This window comes from Oncorhynchus keta, unplaced genomic scaffold (assembly GCF_023373465.1).
Source record: "Oncorhynchus keta strain PuntledgeMale-10-30-2019 unplaced genomic scaffold, Oket_V2 Un_contig_7805_pilon_pilon, whole genome shotgun sequence".
In the NCBI taxonomy this organism is placed as follows: domain Eukaryota; kingdom Metazoa; phylum Chordata; class Actinopteri; order Salmoniformes; family Salmonidae; genus Oncorhynchus; species Oncorhynchus keta.
Window position 1 is genome coordinate 1 of NW_026289688.1, and position 7028 is coordinate 7028.

Consider the following 7028-nt stretch of genomic DNA (forward strand, 5'->3'; position numbering starts at 1 on the left):
CGTCATACAGTTAGCTAACGAGGCTAATTGAGGCTAGCCATAACGTTACTGTACTTCTCACCACACATAACTCCATTCAGATTATATCCTAAACTGCAGCCTACATGTTGGCTTTGGTCGTTGTAGCCTTTTCTCGCTCTCAATTCACTTTTAATTCGGTCATTTCAATTCCTTCTTCCATTGATTTAAGATGTCTCCCTAACTTGCTTGACCACACAAGCGGAGACGCAATCCAATTGTCTGTCTGTCTCCGCGGGAAGCGTCAGGATCAGAGCGCCTTTTTCCAAATCATTAAAATACACTGAACAAAAATATAAACGCAGGACTGAACTCTCTCAGGACAGATTGATTGATTGTGTTTCTAGATATCAGGCACCATCGTAGACAGGAGTGGTCGAACTCTCTCAGGACAGACGGGAGAGGCCTTCGTCATCAGTGTGTCCCATGCCAAACCCCTCTGGTGAGTCATTACATTCTGCTTCAGGACTTCAATACTACCTTGTTGTTGTTGTTGTTGTTGTTGTTGTTGTTGTTGACTTCCACAGGTTTGTCCTCAAGTTTCTTGCTGTTTTATATTCAAATAAACTTCAAACTTCAGATCTGCTGGAGAGATTAATGGAATCTACAACATCTGACCTCATCAGACTGGGCCTCAATAGGCTGATATCTGACCTCATCAGACTGGGCCTCAATCGGCTGATATCTGACCTCATCAGACTGGGCCTCAATGGGCTGATCCAGTATTGGTCTTATCTGACCTCACTCAGATGGGCCTCATTCAGGCTGATACCACGACCTCATCTTGTGCTACCTGCAGGCCTCAATCGGCTGATATCTGACCTCATCTTTGTGTGTTCACAACCTGGGCCTCAATAGGCTGATATCTGACCTCGTTCGGTGGATCAGACTGGGCCTCAATTTAGGCTGATATCTGACCTCATCAGACTGGGCCTCAATAGGCTGATCCAAAATGCTGACCTATTATTGTAATGGCCTGAGAGGTTGTGGGGATATGCTGACCTCTCTTCCTGATATCTGACCTCCTGTTATTGGGGTCTTAACAGTGTGCCTGTAATGGTGAGAGGGAGCCACTGAGATGAGGCCTTTTATGGTCAGGCTATTGGGAAATGCACCACGGCTCACGTTTTCTTGATAGTAACCATGCACCTCCCCTGTTATTGTAATGGTCCAGCATGTTTCACCCGGCAACTGTTATTGTAATGGTGAGAGGTTAGCATGTTTTAGCTAGCTCACCTTTTCTTTGTGTGTTCACCTCCCTGTTATTGTAAACGGTCTGTTATGATTTCACACCCTCTGCAGTGAGAGGTTCGTTTCAGGTCTCCCAATACGTTGGTGGAGGTTACGATGGCTATGGCCCCGGAGTTGACAGCCTCACATTTAAAGGTCAACTTATTGATTTATAGGTTAGGCATGTTTTAGGGGGTATGAATAAAATGCTACCCAATGAATGTTATTGATTTTATTCAGCCAAATTAATAAATATCATGTTTTCCACTCCAAAATGCTAACCTCCTGTTATTATTGTAATGGTGAGAGGTTAGCATGTCTTTAGGGCAATGATATAAAATGCTAACCTCCTGTTATTGTAATGGTGAGAGGTTAGCATGTTTTAGGGGCTATGAGTATGCTAACCTCCCTGTTATTGGAATGGTGAGAGGTTAGCATGTTTTAGGGGTATGGATATAAAAATGCCAACCTCCCTGTTATTGGAATGGTGAGAGGTTAGCATGTTTTAGGGGCTATGATATAAAATGCTAATCTCCCCTGTTATTGTAATGGTGAGAAATGTTTTAGGGGCTATGATATAAAACCTCCTGTTGGCTGTAATGGTGAGAGGTTAGCATGTTTTAGGGCTATGATATAAAAATGCAAACCTCCCCTGTTATTGTAATGGTGAGAGGTTAGCATGTTTTAGGGGTATGATATAAAATGCTAACCTCCCCTGTTATTGTAATGGTGAGAGGTTAGCATGTTTTAGGGGCTATGATATAAAATGCTAACCTCCCCTGTTATTGTAATGGTGAGAGGTTAGCATGTTTTAGGGGCTATGATATAAAATGCTAACCTCCCCTGTTATTGTAATGGTGAGAGGTTAGCATGTTTTAGGGGCTATGATATAAAATGCTAAGCTCCCCTGTTATTGTAATGGTGAGAGGTTAGCATGTTTTAGGGGCTATGATATAAAATGCTAAGCTCCCCTGTTATTGTAATGGTGAGAGGTTAGCATGTTTTAGGGGCTATGATATAAAATGCTAAGCTCCCCTGTTATTGTAATGGTGAGAGGTTAGCATGTTTTAGGGGCTATGATATAAAATGCATGTTTTGAGGAGTTAGCATGTTTTAGGGGCTATGATATAAAATGCTAAGCTCCCCTGTTATTGTAATGGTGAGAGGTTAGCATGTTTTAGGGGCTATGATATAAAATGCTAATCTCCCCTGTTATTGTAATGGTGAGAGGTTAGCATGTTTTAGGGGCTATGATATAAAATGCTAAGCTCCCCTGTTATTGTAATGGTGAGAGGTTAGCATGTTTTAGGGGGTATGATATAAAATGCTAACCTTCCCTGTTATTGTAATGGTGAGAGGTTAGCATGTTTTAGGGGCTATGATATAAAATGCTAACCTCCCTTGTTATTGTAATGGTGAGAGGTTAGCATGTTTTAGGGGGTATGATATAAAATGCTAAGCTCCCCTGTTATTGTAATGGTGAGAGGTTAGCATGTTTTAGGGGCTATGATATAAAATGCTAATCTCCCCTGTTATTGTAATGGTGAGAGGTTAGCATGTTTTAGAGGCTATGATATAAAATGCAAAGCTCCCTGTTATTGTAATGGTGAGAGGTTAGTATGTTTTAGGGGTATGATATAAAATGCTAAGCTCCCCTGTTATTGTAATGGTGAGAGGTTAGCATGTTTTAGGGAGCTATGATATAAAATGCTAACCTCCCCTGTTATTGTAATGGTGAGAGGTTAGCATGTTTTAGGGCTATGATATAAAAATGCTAACCTCCCCTATGATATAAAATGCTAATCTCCCTGTTATTGTAATGGTGAGAGGTTAGCATGTTTTAGGGGCTATGATATAAAATGCTAATCTCCCCTGTTATTGTAATGGTGAGAGGTTAGCATGTTTTAGGGGGTATGATATAAAATGCTAAGCTCCCCTGTTATTGTAATGGTGAGAGGTTAGCATGTTTTAGGGGGTATGATGTGTGTCTGTATCTTTCTCAAGCATTATCATTCAGGATTCATTCAGGATTATCCGTAACCACGGTAGCGTCCACATTAATGTAGAAGTGTCACGAAACATATTCTATTCTCATCTTCACAATAAAAGTGAATCCAAAATGACACTATACATAATTTACCATTAGTTTCTATTGGACAACCAAAACAGACAGGCAATACATCCAACACGTTTATAGAGTCACAAGCTTGATGTAATGATTGTGTGCCTGGTATATGGGACAAAACACTAAACGCTTGACAACTTTAATACACAGCGAATGTGTCCCAATACTTTTGGTCCCCTAAAATGGGGGGGGGACTATGTACATAAAGGGCTGGAATCTCTAAACGGTTCACCCGATATGTTTGAAAATACCCTCAAATTAAAGCTTGACAGTCTGACCTTTGACCTCATAGTCATTGTATCATTACAGTTTCTATACACACTGACTGACTCTCTTATTTGTGTAGGACTTTGCTACAGATGGTCTGGTGAATCTGGTTGGTGGATGCTGTGGAACGACTCCTGCACACATCAGGTGACCGGTCGTCTGCTCTGTTCTCTGACACTCGCTACTGTCCAGCGATATAGGACTGATATATTGTCTATACTACTGTCTGTAGATATAGGACTGATATATTGTCTATACTACTGTCCAGCGATATAGGACTGATATATTGTCTATACTGCTGTCTGTAGATATAGGACTGATATATTGTCTATACTGCTGTCTGTAGATATAGGACTGATATATTGTCTATACTACTGTCCAGCGATATAGGACTGATATATTGTCTATACTACTGTCTGTAGATATAGGACTGATATATTGTCTATACTACTGTCTGTAGATATAGGACTGATATATTGTCTATACTACTGTCTGTAGATATAGGACTGATATATTGTCTATACTACTGTCTAGATATAGGACTGATATATTGTCTATACTACTGTCTAGATATAGGACTGATATATTGTCTATATAGATATAGGACTGATATATTGTCTATACTACTGTCTGTAGATATAGGACTGATATATTGTCTATACTACTGTCTGTAGATATAGGACTGATATATTGTCTATACTACTGTCTGTAGATATAGGACTGATATATTGTCTATATAGATCCAGCTGATATAGGACTGATATATTGTCTATAGATATAGGACTGATATATTGTCTATACTGCTGTCTGTAGATATAGGACTGATATATTGTCTATACTACTGTCTGTAGATATAGGACTGATATATTGTCTATACTACTGTCTATAGATATAGGACTGATATATTGTCTATACTACTGTCTGTAGATATAGGACTGATATATTGTCTATACTACTGACTATAGATATAGGACTGATATATTGTGTATAGATATAGGACTGATATATTGTCTATAGATATAGGACTGATATATTGTCTATAGATATAGGACTGATATATTGTCTATAGATATAGGACTGATATATTGTCTATAGATATAGGACTGATATATTGTCTATACTGCTGTCTGTAGATATAGGACTGATATATTGTCTATAGATATAGGACTGATATATTGTCTATACTGCTGTCTGTAGATATAGGACTGATATATTGTCTATAGATATAGGACTGATATATTGTCTATACTGCTGTCTGTAGATATAGGACTGATATATTGTCTATACTACTGTCTAGCGATATAGGACTGATATATTGACTATACTACTGTCCAGCGATATAGGACTGATATATTGTCTATAGATATAGGACTGATATATTGTCTATACTACTGTCCAGCGATATAGGACTGATATATTGTCTATACTACTGTCTGTAGATATAGGACTGATATATTGTCTATACTGTCTGTAGATATAGGACTGATATATTGTATATAGATATAGGACTGAAATATTGTCTATACTACTGTCTATAGATATAGGATTGATATATTGTCTATAGATATAGGACTGATATATTGTCTATACTACTGTCCAGATATAGGACTGATATATTGTCTATAGATATACTGATACTACTGTCCAGCGATATAGGACTGATATATTGTCTATAGATATAGGACTGATATATTGACTATACTACTGTCCAGCGATATAGGACTGATATATTGTCTATAGATATAGGACTGATATATTGACTATACTACTGTCCAGCGATATAGGACTGATATATTGTCTATAGATATAGGACTGATATATTGTCTATATAGATATAGGACTGATATATTGTCTATATAGATATAGGACTGAAATATTGTCTATACTACTGTCTATAGATATAGGATTGATATAGTGTCTATAGATATAGGATTGATATATTGTCTATAGATATAGGACTGATATATTGTCTATAGATATAGGACTGATATATTGTCTATAGATATAGGACTGATATATTGTCTATAGATATAGAACTGATATATTGTCTATAGATATAGGACTGATATATTGTCTATACTACTGTCTATAGATATAGGACTGATATATTGTCTATACTACTGTCCATAGATATAGGACTGATATATTGTCTATAGATATAGGACTGATATATTGTCTATACTACGGTCTATAGATATAGGACTGATATATTGTCTATACTACTGTCTATAGATATAGGACTGATATATTGTCTATAGATATAGGACTGATATATTGTCTATAGATATAGGACTGATATATTGTCTATACTACGGTCTATAGATATAGGACTGATATATTGTCTATATAGATATAGGACTGAAATATTGTCTATACTACTGTCTATAGATATAGGACTGATATATTGTCTATAGATATAGGACTGATATATTGTCTATAGATATAGGACTGATATATTGTCTATAGATATAGGACTGATATATTGTCTATACTACGGTCTATAGATATAGGACTGATATATTGTCTATACTACGGTCTATAGATATAGACCTGATATATTGTCTATAGATATAGGACTGATATATTGTCTATAGATATAGGACTGATATATTGTCTATACTACGGTCTATAGATATAGGACTGATATATTGTCTATACTACAGTCTATAGATATAGGACTGATATATTGTCTATACTACTGTCTATAGATATAGGACTGATATATTGTGTATAGATATAGGACTGATATATTGTCTATAGATATAGGATTGATATATTGTCTATAGATACAGGACTGATATATTGTGTTTAGATATAGGACTGATATATTGTCTCTACTACGGTCTATAGATATAGACCTGATATATTGTCTATAGATATAGGACTGATATATTGTCTATAGATATAGGACTGATATATTGTGTTTAGATATAGACCTGATATATTGTCTACTACGGTCTATAGATATAGGACTGATATATTGTCTATAGATATAGGACTGATATATTGTCTATAGATATAGGACTGATATATATTACAGTTTAGATAGGACTGATATATTGTCTCTACTACAGTCTATAGATATAGACCTGATATATTGTCTATAGATATAGGACTGATATATTGTCTATAGATACAGGACTGATATATTGTGTATAGATATAGGATATATTGTCTACTGTATAGATATAGGACTGATATATATATTGTCTATAGATATAGGACTGATATATTGTCTATAGGATATAGGACTGATATATTGTCTATACTATATAATAATAATAATATATGCCATTTAGCAGACGCTTTTATCCAAAGCGACTTACAGTCATGTGTGCATACATTCTACGTATGGGTGGTCCCGGGATCGAACCCACTACCCTGGCGT

At 36.3% G+C, this 7028-nt stretch overlaps 1 long non-coding RNA gene across 2 annotated transcripts; it reads left to right on the forward strand.

Annotated features, from left to right (window-relative positions):
• Nucleotides 1-1950: 1950 nt before the first annotated feature.
• On the forward strand, nt 1951-3500 carry LOC127926569 (uncharacterized). Of its 2 annotated transcripts, none has more exons than XR_008124464.1 (3): nt 1951-2304; nt 2479-2542; nt 3078-3500. It is a non-coding gene; the product is annotated as an uncharacterized LOC127926569 (long non-coding RNA). The 2 variants fall into 2 exon arrangements; XR_008124465.1 differs by lacking the exon at nt 3078-3500 and adding an exon at nt 2671-2803.
• The last annotated feature ends 3528 nt before the right edge of the window (nt 3501-7028 follow it).